This window comes from Pituophis catenifer, unplaced genomic scaffold (assembly GCF_029215685.1).
Source record: "Pituophis catenifer annectens isolate HBS135680 unplaced genomic scaffold, rPitCat1.0.hap2 SCAF_1, whole genome shotgun sequence".
Lineage (NCBI taxonomy): Eukaryota > Metazoa > Chordata > Lepidosauria > Squamata > Colubridae > Pituophis > Pituophis catenifer.
This window is the reverse complement of record NW_027256881.1, coordinates 250,839,492-250,853,691: the sequence shown is the minus strand read 5'-3', so window position 1 is coordinate 250,853,691 and position 14,200 is coordinate 250,839,492. Positions and strand designations below refer to the sequence as shown.

Here is a 14,200-nt window from a genome sequence, read left to right as displayed (position 1 = left end):
GTCACCCATTCCCTAGTCATCTCTTAGCTGGAGAACAGCAATTTGCTCTATCTGGGGCTACCCTTGAAGAGTATTGGGAAGCTGCAGCAGGTGCAGAATGCAGCAGTTTGCACATTCCTGGGAGCCCCTAAGGCTGCCCATATAATACCACTATTGCATGAGCTGCAACGGTTTCCAGTTTTCTTCCAGATCCAATTCAAGGTGTTGGTTGTTACCTTTAAAGCCCTACATGGCATGGATTCAGAGTATGTCAGGAGCTGCCTTTCCCTAACTAGCCCTCCCCACTGAATAGAATAGAATAGAATAGAATAGAATAGAATAGAATAGAATAGAATAGAATAGAATAGAATAGAATAGAATAGAATAGAATAGAATAGAATAGAATAGAATAGAATTTTTATTGGCCACGTGTGATTGGACACACAAGGAATTTGTCTTGGTGCATATGCTCTCAGTGTACATAAAATAAAAGATATGTTCATCAAGGATCATAAGGTACAACACTTAATGATAGTCATAGGTTACAAATAAGCATAAACTTGTTCCAGTTTAAGAGGCCTACTACGGATCCCATTCGCTAAGGAATTCCAGCAGATGGGTTCAAGGAGAAGAGCCTTTTCTACTGTGACCCCAATCCTTTTAGAATACTCTACTACTGGAAATGAGAACTGCTCCCACTCTTTTGGCCCTCTGGAAGGTTATTAAAACTTGGCTTTGCCAGTTGGCCACAGACCCCAATTGGGACACTCATCATTGGTGGTAGGACCCATTATGTTGTCCCATAATTGCTGTGATTAGATAGGAGTGCATCTACCCAAAAATTTTTAAAAAATTGAGCAGACCAGACTGGCATTTTAACCAGCTCTGTTATTTAAAAAATAGCTGCATTTCTGAAGATCAAAAAACTATCCTACCAATGTAGATAAAATTCATCATTAGTTTACAACGTTGCTCAAAATGGCACAATAGTTGAGAAACGATTCCTGCAAGAAATTCTAGAATTCTTGTGATCATCTGGAGCAAACAGCAATATGGTGTGGCAGATGACAATTCTACAAGCTCCTCTAGTTCTTCTACCTAAGCGCAATTCTGCCACAGAACTGCCTTAATAACAGCCGATAAAAGGAGCAGATTTTACTTGCCAAATGAAGACATCTACAACAATGTAGCTAGTCTAGCCATAGGGACTTTACAATAACAGTAAATCCCCCAAAACCCGTTTACTCGCCTATCTGATAGAATCATGATGCCAAATGGGGCTTGGAATTCGACATAGGAGACCTTCCTTGCAACAGGACTAGGAGATCAGCATATATCAAAGTTGTAACATGAATAGTATGGTCTGCTCTTCTAGGATGTTAATTACAACCTCATTTAATCTGACTCAATATTCTTACATATGGCCAAAGTAAATTCCTTGGCATAAACAGAGTTCTCACCTAAAATGTGCCTTCCCCAATTACATTTTAAGTTGATGGTTGGATGTATCTACGTACCTATGTATGTATGGTAAATGAGAGAAATAAGCTATATTTCAGTTATCTTTAGAAAATGCTTATTAATGAAGCAGACAAGGGCTGAAAAATCATTAAAGTCCCATCGTTTTGCTTCACTTGTTATCTTCAAATGCCAGATGAGATATACCAGTGATGGCTAACCTTTTTGCCGTCGTGTGCCAAAAGCGGGGGAGAGTGCGGGGGGTGGAGCGTGTACGTACTCACACCCATAATTCAATGTGCCCCACCCCCCATGCATGCACGTGGGACACACACACCCCCGCGCTCCCACTGCTTTTGGCCCGCAATGGCACAGTGGGCCCGGTAGGCTTGTTTTTTGCCCTCCCCAGGCTTCAGAGGCTTTCTAGGAGCCTTCCCCAACCCCCCCCCAGAGGCCAGAAACAACCCATTTCCCAATTTCCAATGGGCCCGAAAGGCCCGAAAATCAGCTGACTAGCATACGCATGCACGCTGGAGCTGAGCTAGGGCAACATGTGCCACCTATGGCACGCGTGCCATAGGTTCTCCATCACAGAGATATATTATATACTTCTAGGGCATTGCTAGATTGCTAAGGCATTGGAGGATATATATCCTCTCTTGACTTCACCCAATCAGCTGCAGCAGGCATCAGGGAACATCATTATATTAGGAGGTAGAAACACTTAGTACAGGTTGTTCTCAACTTACAATCACAATTGGACCAGAGTTTCCATTGCCAAGCAGAGCGGTTGTCAAGTGAATCGCACCCGATTTTGCCACCTTTTGCCATAGTTGTTAATTAAATTACTGCAGTTGTTAAGTGACACATGCAATCATTAAGCAAGTCTGTCTTCCCCCATTGACTTTGCTTGTCAGAAGATGGCTGGGAAGGTCTCAAATGGGGATCTCATGACCCCTGGACACTGCAACCATATAAATACATTCTGGAGGCCTCGGAGGCCAAAGTGCCTGAATTTCAACCAGTAGACCACAGGGATGCTGCAGCGGTCATAAGTGCAAGGATCAGTTGTGTCACTTTTTTCAAAGTAGTTGTAACTTCAAATGATTGCTAAACAAATGGTTGTAAATCAAGGATTAGCTATAATCAGCAAGTGAAATTGATAGTGTAATTATTTATGGGAAGACTGAGAGCTGTTCTCCTAATTCACATAATAGTAAATTATGTGAATATCATTTCAAATGACTGAAAGGCAGAAGCCAATGAGTACCATTTTTTTAATGGAAAATTAAGTTTGTCTTTCTCCATACAATGCTTTCCTGTTCATTGTTGTATAAAACGCAGGGCTTTGTCTTGTTGCCTAAATAAAATTTGCTTGATTGCTTCTTTCTTCTCATATTTAGCCACAACCAATCAGAAATTCATACACAGCGAAGTACAGCATTGATGTTTCATTGATTAATTTTTCATCCATGCCAAATTTCCTTTGGGAGAAAACAGTTCTGATAGTTCTTCTATTTCATTCCACACGCAACAAAATATACTACATTCTAGAGCAGGGGTCCTCAAACTACGGCCCATGGGCCGGATACGGTCTGCTGAAGCCATTAATCCAGCCCACGTGGGACCACAAGGCTGCCCCACCCACATTACCCCATCTACCCCACCCCATCTACCCACTGCCCCCTACCGCCTTCTGGAGGCCTTGGAGGCCAAAAACGGGTTGCGCAAAAGCCTCAGGAGGCCAAAAACAGGCCCGTTTTTGACCTCCCCAGCCTCCAGAGAGAGAGAGAGAGAAGGAGCGAGGGAGGGAGAGAAAGAGAAAGACACAGACAGACAGACAGACACACACACACACACACACACACACACACAAACAGAAGTCCCTCACACACACCCCAAGGCAGCCACATCCCTTCACTAACCTGCTTTCCACCCCCAGGAGCATAACAAATTAAAGTGTAATTTGTGTGTATTGTTTAATGGACTGCTAAATTGGCCACATCCATTCAGTCACATGACCACCTAGCCATGCCCACAGAGCCGGTCCAGCCCCCCAACAGTCTGAGGGACTGTGAATTGGCCCCCTGTTTAAAAAGTTTGAGGACCCCTGTTCTAGAGCTATGAGGTGCACCAATTTTAAAGGAAGAAGGTGCTTCACAGCATACATGGGGCATTTAAAGCCACTGCATCTTTTTCTGGGGTTGTGCAACTTCCCTCTGTAATAGCAGCACAGCTCAGAGAAAAGATGTGATGAGTTGTCATTGGGGGTTATGAGTTTATCCCTATGCACTCCAAAGTACTGGATTCCCTTGGAATCCAAACTGTTGCAGAGTCCTAATGCATGTAAAACCTTGAGAAGTCATCCAGTGGAAAATGTCCCAATTTAGCCAGTAAAGATCCATCTTCAAGTGAATACTCCAATATCAGTAATCACAGGGAAGAAGAGGCTTTCATTGGATCTCCATGCATAGACTATTCATGATTGCACCTCTGGTTCATAACATTTATTTTAACCATGGTTGCTAGAACCAAAAACATCTAAACATTCTTATAACCTGAAAATTATTTTCTTTTTAATCCAGTATGGAAAAATAGTTTTTTAAAAAATAGTACTTACAAATACACTAGAAAACAAATCCAGGTACCCAGAATTCACTGCAAATTTCTTTCGAATTCATGAAACTTATCTGCAGAATAAGGGGAAAAAACAAAAGGAAGAGCAGTTAAAGCCAAGAGCATGTTTATAAAAATTTGTTTTCAAAATAAATATGCAGAGTTTGCTAACCTGCAAAAAAAGATGTATTAATCTGCTGGAATTTGGAGAAGAAAACTAGAGAGACACGTTTCAATAATGAGGACAGAAAAATGGTTTCCCTTATTTAACAGGCCGTGTGGTTTCTATAAAGAAGCACTACACTGCCAGCTTTTTTGCTCCAATTCTAGTTTAAGCTAAGCGCAAAGTCACTCAAATCACTCACTGTTGCTCCCTCACATGTAACAGATTTTCAAATCAAAACAAGTCAATTAGATCTCGTGGTTAAAGTGCTGGACTAGGAACCAGGACTGTGAGTTCTAGTCTGCCTTAGGCACTGAAAGCAGGTTGCATAACTTGGGCCAGTCACTCTCCCTCTCAGCCCAATAACTTCACAGGGTTGTTGTTGTGGGGAAAACAGGAGATAGAAGGAATATTAGGTACGTTCACCACCTTGAGTTATTATAATAAAGATGGGATACAATAAAATAAAATAAAATAAATAAACATAAATAAACCATTAAAGTCTCTGTTTATCTTTTAGTAAGTATTAATACTAATTTGCAATGTACTTTTCAGATGATTTGGGAAAATATAGATATTTCACTATTATCTTTGTATACAGAAAACCTATCCATGATTTATTTATAACTAGATAGATAGATAGATAGATAGATAGATAGATAGATAGACTGCCTACACTCTTGATTCTAGGCAGCTTGCAATCATAAATAGCAAATGTACAAATCAAAAACAAGTTATACTTCCCAATGCCTTCCTACCACTGTCTGCCTAATTCAAATTCTCCTGTGTAAAAACACAGTTTTACATTCTTCCTAAAGTTTACAATTGCCCCCCACCCACCCACCCCGGACAAGCTGAGACCCTTCTCTAGTCTCTCTCACACTGACCTCAAAAATGGGAGATGGTATAATTCCAAAGGTACTTTTCCAAAAGGCAACTGGACTTGGTTTTTTTTCCTTGAAAATGTTTCACTTCTCATCCAAGAAGCTTCTTGAGGAGCGAAACATTTTCAAGGAAGAAAACCCAAGAAATTCCAGTTGCCATTTGGAAAAGCATCTTTGGGACAACCATGATGTGGATGGTTGAGAAGCTCAACAGATGAGATGGTATAATATACTGGGTGGGTGGAAGCTATTTAAGTGCTGTTAAGAGTTTTTAAAACATTTTTTTGGTTTTGAAGCCAGCTACTGGGTGAGAACATCTGATAATTCAGAGTGAAGTATCATCAATATGCCCATAATACCTAGATTTATATCTCAACTCTGGTCTTGTCGTGATGTCATGGTGTCTCGGTGTCTGTGGGAGTCTGGATGGGGAACAACAGGCTTCAGCTAAATCCTAGCAAGACCAAGAGACTTCAGGTTTTAGGGTCCCTATGTTCTACCCCAAACAGAAACTGTGTCCAATTTGGGGGTTTTATTGGACTCACTGCTCCTGTTCAAAAAGCAGGTGGCAGCCAAGGCTAGGAGAATTTAGCTATATGTTGTGTATCCATTGTGCCTATTCTTGGACCAAGAAACTCTGTTCACAGTCATGCCCTTGCCACCTCCCAATCTAACTACTGCAAATCTACATAGGCTGCCCTTGAAGAGCATTTGGAAGCTTCATCTGATGCAGAAGGCAGCAGGGTAGGTAGTTATGGGCACATTTTCATTCAGCTCATGTGACATCTTTGTTCCACAAACTGCATTGGTTGCCTGTATGCTTCCAGGTAAATTCAAGATGTTGGTAGTGGGGTCAGGTTACTTGCAGGTCTGTTTTTTCCAGCTATATCTCCTTACCCTATGAGATCCGGTAGGAATGGCATGCTCTAAGCCCCTTCCATTAGGCAGTGTCATCTGGAGGAAAACCTTTTCTGTATGTTGGTTGCCCTCTAGAAGATTATTCCCCAGAGATTAAACTCCCCACCACCACTGTACATTCATAATCTTATGTTGTTGATGATGTTGTCTGGTTTTAGCTAAGTTCCTATGTTTGTTATTTATTATTTCGCTGCTTTTATCATGTTTTTATTTCCTGTTAGCTGCCAAGAGTCATATGTTTGAGATGGGTGGCCATATAAATTGAACAAACAAAGAAATAATTCAAACACTTACATGCTTCAACATTCATATTACTAGTAATAATTCTAGTTAATACAATTAATCCATTAGTGACCTAATGGAAATCATAACAATAGTATAAAAAACACAATGTTGTAATTTTTTTATAGGACAAATTGTGTCAGAGGTACAACTTTGAAGTCCTTTGGCTTAATTATTTGTGGTCTGGCCTGACTGTGGAAAGTTATATTAATACAATGTGGTCAGTATTAAACCTCATTCCATTTTTTTCTTCAAAAATGTCTCTGATTTCTGTCTAGAAAGGTAACATATGCAATTCTAAGCCAGGTTTCCCTTATAGCATTGTTTTTTTCTTGCACAATGAGTCACTTTATGCCTCTAAATACCTCTCTACACTAGAACTCTTGTGTGTTATATGGTAGTTTCACAGGAGTTTATTTTTATTGTTTGGTCTACATGCAGCTGTTTTAGTTTCTGAGACAACAAAAAGCACTTTGTTAAAAGCTCCTTGATTCTTTCCAAGACATGAGCCTGGATACCTGTAATATTATTCTGAAAACTGAAATGAATATGAGGCCTTGCTAGGATTGAAAACATTTACTATACCACAGAATTGTTCACAAGTGATTATATTAAAGATGGAATTGCATCCAAATATGTATTCATTTTTTAGAGTTTTGAGGCATACCATAAAACTGCAAGTGTGACAGGTTCTTGCCTAAAGGTTTTTTGAAATTCAAAATCATTATTTCAGAAAGATTCTTTTGAAGATTGTAATCAAAGCAATATTATCCCAACTCATTTTACTATGCAATATGAGATTGGGGGTCACTGTGACAATAAAATGCAAAGTTATACAAATATGTAGTTGTATCCTAATTCTATTTAAAAATATATTTTGGTGGCATATTAATATCTTTAAGTTTTCAATTTTTACAAAATAAACGCCATATAGAAACAATATTTTTTTTCTGTCACATTCTTTTCTACTACTGTATCACACAAAAGCCCACAAAACAGGCACTGTACTTTTGATTTGTAAAATGTAGACAAAAGCAAAAAAAAAAATCTCAAGCAGTTTAATATTGTGGAAGATTATTGTGTTCCAATAATATTACACAATACTGAATTGTTTGGGGGTTTTTGCCTAAATTCCTAAATTTTCAATCCTTAATTTATGAGGAAGAATGAATTTATTTTTAAGGAATCACATCTTTTAGAAGAATTGCTTCCTCTGATATTCCTGAAATTGTTTACTATATTGTAGCATGATACTCATATTATTATTATAATTTAAAAAAATTAGTCTTCCCTTTTCCTATTATGAAGTATTGCCTCCATTCTGATATGGAGCCAAATCATGGTTTAATATTATTTGAATGAACGATGAAGAGGCAATTCATTCTCTCATGGGAAAATGTGATAAATATACTGATTCAAGTTGATTGGTTAGTTATAGTTATGATTTGAGCAAAACAAAGATTGATACATTTATATACAACAGCAAATTCTGCTTCTTTTTTTTTCTTTTCTTTTTTTACAAAATCTGAAATACATTAGAAAGCTGCAGCATATAAGGAATTTTTGAACTACTTTTATAGGTCTGGGGGGAAAAGTATATACCATCTATAACTCAATATAGAATCAACAAATCTATGATTTGCTATGATCAACAAATCTATGATTTGCTATGATCAAAATTATGCTATTATATAAATCTGCAACCAGACCTGAATCTCATTATCAGATGATTTACACCATTACTGTGCTTTGGAGACACCAATTAAACAAGGACAGCAGTTCGTAAGGTCACAGCTAATTAATCCGAAAAAGTATAAATACACTTTAATATACACCACTTCATGTAGAGAATTTGGGAACAAAGCATCAACACCTCATAATGGGCTACACAATTAAGTATGAAGGTTAAATACACATAGACACTTAACTCAGCCTCTATGTTAAAATATATATTTTATTGCATATAATTTTTGGAAAGTAAATGGGGAAGGATAGGCCATCAAAAAGAACAACATTGGGAAGATTTGCATCTGAAAGCTTTGATGCTTAAGGCAAAATGCAAGTAAGCGACAAGACAAGAAAGAGCAAACCATGTCCAGTGATCCTGAGCAAATTAAAGCCTCCTGTTGTTCAGATAACACCTCAGAACGGGGACTCTGCTTGAGGCTGCATCATTACCAAAGCAGTCAGGCAGAGAAGCTGAAGAACTAAATATATAAGGCTTAGTGTGTTCAACATACTTTCATCCAAGCAACATCCTAAAATATCTGTTTTTTCAGCAAATGTTTTCCTGCGACGGGCTCTGTCTGACACAACAGGCAAGCAATCTGACATTGACAGAGATTACTTTATTCTAGAGTATTGAACATTTCTTCTCTCTCCTGCAGATACCCCCACCTTGCCCTTATAATGTCGATTTATTTTCCAAAGCACCGCAAGGCAGGACAAGAAAGAATGGATGGGAACTCATCAAGGAGAGAAGCAACCTGGAATTAAGGAGAATTGTCCTCACTAACAGTGAGGACAATTAGCCAGTGGAACAGTTTACCTTCAGAAATCGTGAGCGCTCCATCACTGGAGGTTTTTAAGAAGATACTGGACACTCACTTGTCTGAAATGGTATAGGATCATTTCAGGGGGCTGGACTAGAAGACCTTCAAGGTCCCTTCCAGCTCTATTCTGATTGCAAATCTCCCCATCCCACTGCAGTCATGAAATACATCCTACAACCAAAGGGCAAGTAACCCTATGGCTATAACCAGTTCTTAAGGTAAATACGACAAATTAAAATCAAATACATTGTTTACTAAAAAGCAAAGACTAATTCATCCACATCTGTTCAAGATATCCATTAAAGTCCCCCCCATCTGACCTCTTCAGGGTTCTGATTGGATCAGGGAAAGACAGGAGATAGGCAGCCCTGATTGGATCAGGGAAAGGCAGGAGATAGCTTTAAAATACACCCTTAGCCTGAGCTGTGTAAGCTGCACAAGCTGCATGTTCTATGGAGATTCTAACAAAATGATCCATTTCCAAAGCTGTCCCAAGTTACGCCCTCAACATTTCCCTATGCATTATGACCCCATTACTGCAGAGAAGGAAAAAAACAGGAGGAAAAATGCAAGTGTTACCTGATAATGCCTATTTGGCAATGTCTATATCCAATGTCTGCATTTTTTTTCAACAGACACTATGTGATGTGTGAACTAAATTTCAAGTGCCCAACTTTGTTCATACTTGTCTCCTCCATCCGTGTTACATGGGGAAATTTTGAATATATGACTCAAAAACAAGACAGTTGTCTTTACATAGTTAAATGATTTACACCATTACCGTAATAATGTACAACAAAATCAAGCTTAGGAGATGATGAAAAGCAAATTTAATATATGCTTGGTGATACACCTATGGAAAACAGCATTTGCCGCATTTCTGGTTTTCAGGTGTCCACAGGATAGAGCAAAGTTTGTGTGTTTCTTATAGTGACTAGCATGTAGAGATAAATTTCAATTATTTTTACCTTAATTTCTTTTTTAAAAAAATTTTTTTTTAATTTTTTATTATATTATTAAATTAACATTACAAACAAACAACATATACAATACTTCACCCTGTGCTATACATAAGAAAGGAAAATTTGGTTCTTCGGATATATCCTCATGATCGCCAAAATCCACATTCTCGGGGTACAGGTACCAAAGCATCTAATTTTCCCAGCGCATAATCCACGAATGGTTTCCAAATTTTCCAGAAAATATCTTCTTTATAGTCAACCATTTCTAATTTTAATATCACATGTCATTTTATCGTTTAAAGCTAATTTCCACATTTCACAATACCATTCTTCTATTCTAAAATTCACATCTAATTTCCAATATCTGGCTATTATAATTCTACCCATTATAATCATAATTCTAATCAATTCTTTCTCGTATTTTGTTGGTTCTATTTCCTTAATTATCAACAGTAATATAGTTTCTGGTCTCAATATTATTGCTTTCCCCATCATTTCAAATATCACTTTCTCCAATTGTTGTCAAAACTTTTTAACTTTATCACATTTGTACCACATATGTTCATAAGTCCCTAATTCCATATCACATCCCCAACATTGTTTACTAATTTTGTTATCCATCAATGACAATCTTAATGGAGTCAAATACCATTTCCAAACAACCTTATAATTATGCTCTTTAATCCTTACAGATAAAGTCTTCATAATTCTACTCCTCCAATTCACATTCCAATCTAAATCTGATATTTTAATATTAAGTTCTTTTTCCCAATTCATCTTCATCACCCTTTGTGGTTTTCCATCAAAATTTATAATCTTATATATCTTACTAACGAGTCCCTTTAGCCTAATTTCATCTTTCATAATTTGGAATACTACCTTAATTTCTCCAGAAAGGAAAAAAATAGCTAAAGTTGTGCAACAGAATGAACAATTAATATATCTCAGGAATCCAAACAATGACTAATAGAGAAATCTGACAGGACCTCCACTTGCTCATACCAAAGCCTGCATTCTCATGAAGCAGACACAAAACAATTAACCATAGGAGTTGTGACATATTTCCAAATCATTTCTTCCTGCTCTTCACTTTCAAAATGAGGATCTCTCAAGCCTCTCCCTAATTTTCTTAAAGATGACAAACTGTATCCTGGCAATGCTAATTTTCCCATATTCTGCAATCATATCTTTATTTCGGTACATTTCTTTCAATAAGGCTTTCAAGGTGTACATTTAAGCTAATTTGGTTTTCATCAAGAAGAAAAGAAAGTCTGCAGTTCTGAGAGGAAAGCACATTCGTAGCAAAACAAGATGAAGCCATGCGACGCTATCATGGTAGCCTAAGTAACAATATACGTCTGATTTTTGCATCTGCCAAGAGACCAACCCTCAGAGTTATTATGAAGACATTTTTTGAAATATGTGGTTCCCAAAAATATAGATGCTGATAAGAGGTAACACAAAACACTTTTTCCTATACACCAGACAACCAGACAACATTGTCTGCTAAGGTTTACCAGCAATTTAACTGTCTAAATATTTCATAATGTTGATCACCAGAGAATATAAGAGAGACCATTATTGGCTTGCTAGTTGTCTGTGAATTGTTTCGCCTGATTGCTGTAAAAGTACTTGTGCTCTCCGTTTAAATACACAACCTATTTTAAAGCTTGTATAAAATACACACCTGATTAAGCAAATCCTACCTCTGCCCGCCTAGGTTTCATTACAGACCCAGAATGTTTTACACACCAGGCCTCAATGCTGGAATACTTATGGACCTGCTTATGGACCAGTACACAGTATCATTGTATTTCCATTTACCCCTGTCCTCTTACTGAAATCTTAATAAAGAATTTAAAAATATATTTTTAAAAGGCTATTATTAATGTTATTCTAAAAATAGAATAAGGACACTTAGAAACTAAAACACGCTGGCCTTCTATTCACATGTATTGTGAACCTTCAAATTTCTTTAGATATTACCAAGATCTTTCTTTTACTCTGGAAAATGCAAATAAATGAAACTTATTTGTTGTTGTTAGTTGTGAAGTCGTGTCTGACCCATCGCGACCCCATGGACAACGTTCCTCCAGGTCTTTCTATCCTCTACCATCTACTGGAATCCATTCAAGCTCATGCCTACTGCTTCAGTGATTCCATCCAGCCACCTCGTTCTCTGTCATCCCATTCTTCTTTTGCCCTCAATCTTCCCCAGCATTAGGCTCTTCTCCAGTGAGTCCTTCCTTCTCATAAATGAAACTTATACTGCCAGGAAAAATGGCTATGCTTCCAGTGCTTACTGAGAGAGGGTTATATGTTGTCTCTCTTGATTAAACTGAAGAGGATTTCCCAGAGAATCACCAAACCTGACATTGCTTGCTAGATAGTCAATCTCAGATTTATCAGTTACTCACCAAAGAAGTATTTAATTACTTTTACAGAACCTGGTGGCTGATGCCAGCGTCTGACCTTACTGCTTTACATATTTAGGAACAACAACCAAAACAACTGGAGTTGTTGATTGGAATTGATTGGAATTTTCCATATTCATAGGAATGTTTGAAAACGAAAGCTTGGTTTCAAAAGGACCTAGTTTGATCACAAGGTGGAAATAAGGTTGAGAAAAACGGTAAAAATTTTACAGTATTGAAGTTCTGTAAAAAAAAAAAAGAAAGAAAGAAAGAAAAACCTGCAGGAAGGATGAATAATATGCAGAAACAGGTTTACATGCAAAATGACCGTTACAGCATCCCTACGATGATATGATTTACATTCAGGTGCTTGACAACTTGACTCAAATTTATGACAGTTGCAGCATCCTGGAGTCATGTGACTCCCTTTTGCGCCCTTCTGACAAAGTCAATCTGGGAAACCAGATTCACTTAACAACCATGTTACTAATTTCAGAACTGCAGTGATTCACTTAACAAATGTGGCGAGAAAAGTTGTAAAATGGAGCAAACTCACTTTAAAAAATTCTCACAACAATATAAATTTAGGGCTCAATTATGGTTGTAAGTCGGAGGACTATCTGTACTCCAAATCAACTTTATCCTATTAAAGTGATGTGCATTCACTTTGTTTTAAAAGGCCGCTAATGATCTACAGAGTTGATTTGCAGTGTATCAAATGTCAGGGGAATGTTAACTTGTGAACGCAGTTCATATGAAAGTCCCAGTAAATTCAACTGGACAGAATCTTTAATATATGTGTCTAGGTTTGCAGCTTCAAAAAATACTGTGATTAACAGGTGCTGAATTAGCAAAAGAGCTTTTAAACTGTGAATTTCATATTTTTATTCTTAAAAGTAGGAGAGTATAATTCAACACTGGAAATGTTTTGTACAAAGCATTTAAGTGTTTTTTTCTCAGAGAGAACTGAGGAAATAGATTATCTTCAGTGCCTATCACTGAAGACAGAAATCAGTTTTTGTTTTTCTTCCTCTCTCTCTCTCTCTCTCTCTCTCTCTCTCTCTCTCTCCATCCCCATATACATAGACGTATCCACAAACACATACACTAGAACAAAAGTTAAGCTTGAACTGAACTCTCAAAATCTAAGCATTGTGTGAATATTATGAGATATAAATAAGGTGGGGGAAATAGCATTCGGCATGGGCTTCTCCAGTGCTGAATGTGCACTTTTAAAAAATTTCTCAATGTTATTTCAGTCTCTCTCTCTCTCTCTCTCTCACACACACACACACACACACACACACACACAATCACACAAAGCATTTCACTGAGTAATGTACAATCCTCCAGTCCTTGAAATGATGGTAAAGAATAGAGTTGGCAAGCAGATGAGATTACTGCTAAAAACAATTTCCAGTCAATTGATGTTGGAAAAGTTTCTGTAAGAAATGTTGACCTGCATGAGCATAACAACTGCACAATTTCTCAATTTAGCCATTTTACTAGTCCGTGAAAGCTATGAATGAAATATTCCAGATGGACAATATAAGCCATTAGGAAATCAAGACTGGTTGTAACCATTTATCTCTTGCTGAGAAATGGTCTATGTTTCCCTTCTGTTTAGCTATTCCTCTGCTTTGTTGTGCAATTGTTTTGCCTATTAAAAAAGATCTAAAAATCACAAGACCCAAAACAGAATGATCTATGCTGCATCTTTTAGTTTGGCTATTTTACACATATTCCTATGAAGGTTAATCAGCATTAAAAATCCCACCAGTTCAGTGGTACTTACTCCTATGTGTGCATGCTTAGAATTGCAGCATTCATTACTTAGACATGTTTAACTGTGGTTCTTTTTTATTTTTTATTCTCCCTTCAGAATAGCGGAGTAGCATGCTAGGGGCCACAATCCCCAAACCAGGCAGGATCAGGAAAAAAATAGTAGTCAAAATCAGAACAAAAATCAAAC

General features: G+C 37.5%; 1 protein-coding gene across 1 annotated transcript in view; it reads right to left on the bottom strand.

Moving 5' to 3' along the window:
* The window catches only part of SOX6 (SRY-box transcription factor 6), a 498,819-nt gene that overhangs the window by 418,374 nt on the left and 66,245 nt on the right, over window positions 1–14,200 (bottom strand). The window contains exon 2 of the mRNA XM_070933721.1: window positions 4,058–4,127. The gene's annotated coding sequence lies outside the window, so the exon portion shown is untranslated. The remainder of the gene's footprint in view (window positions 1–4,057; window positions 4,128–14,200) is intronic.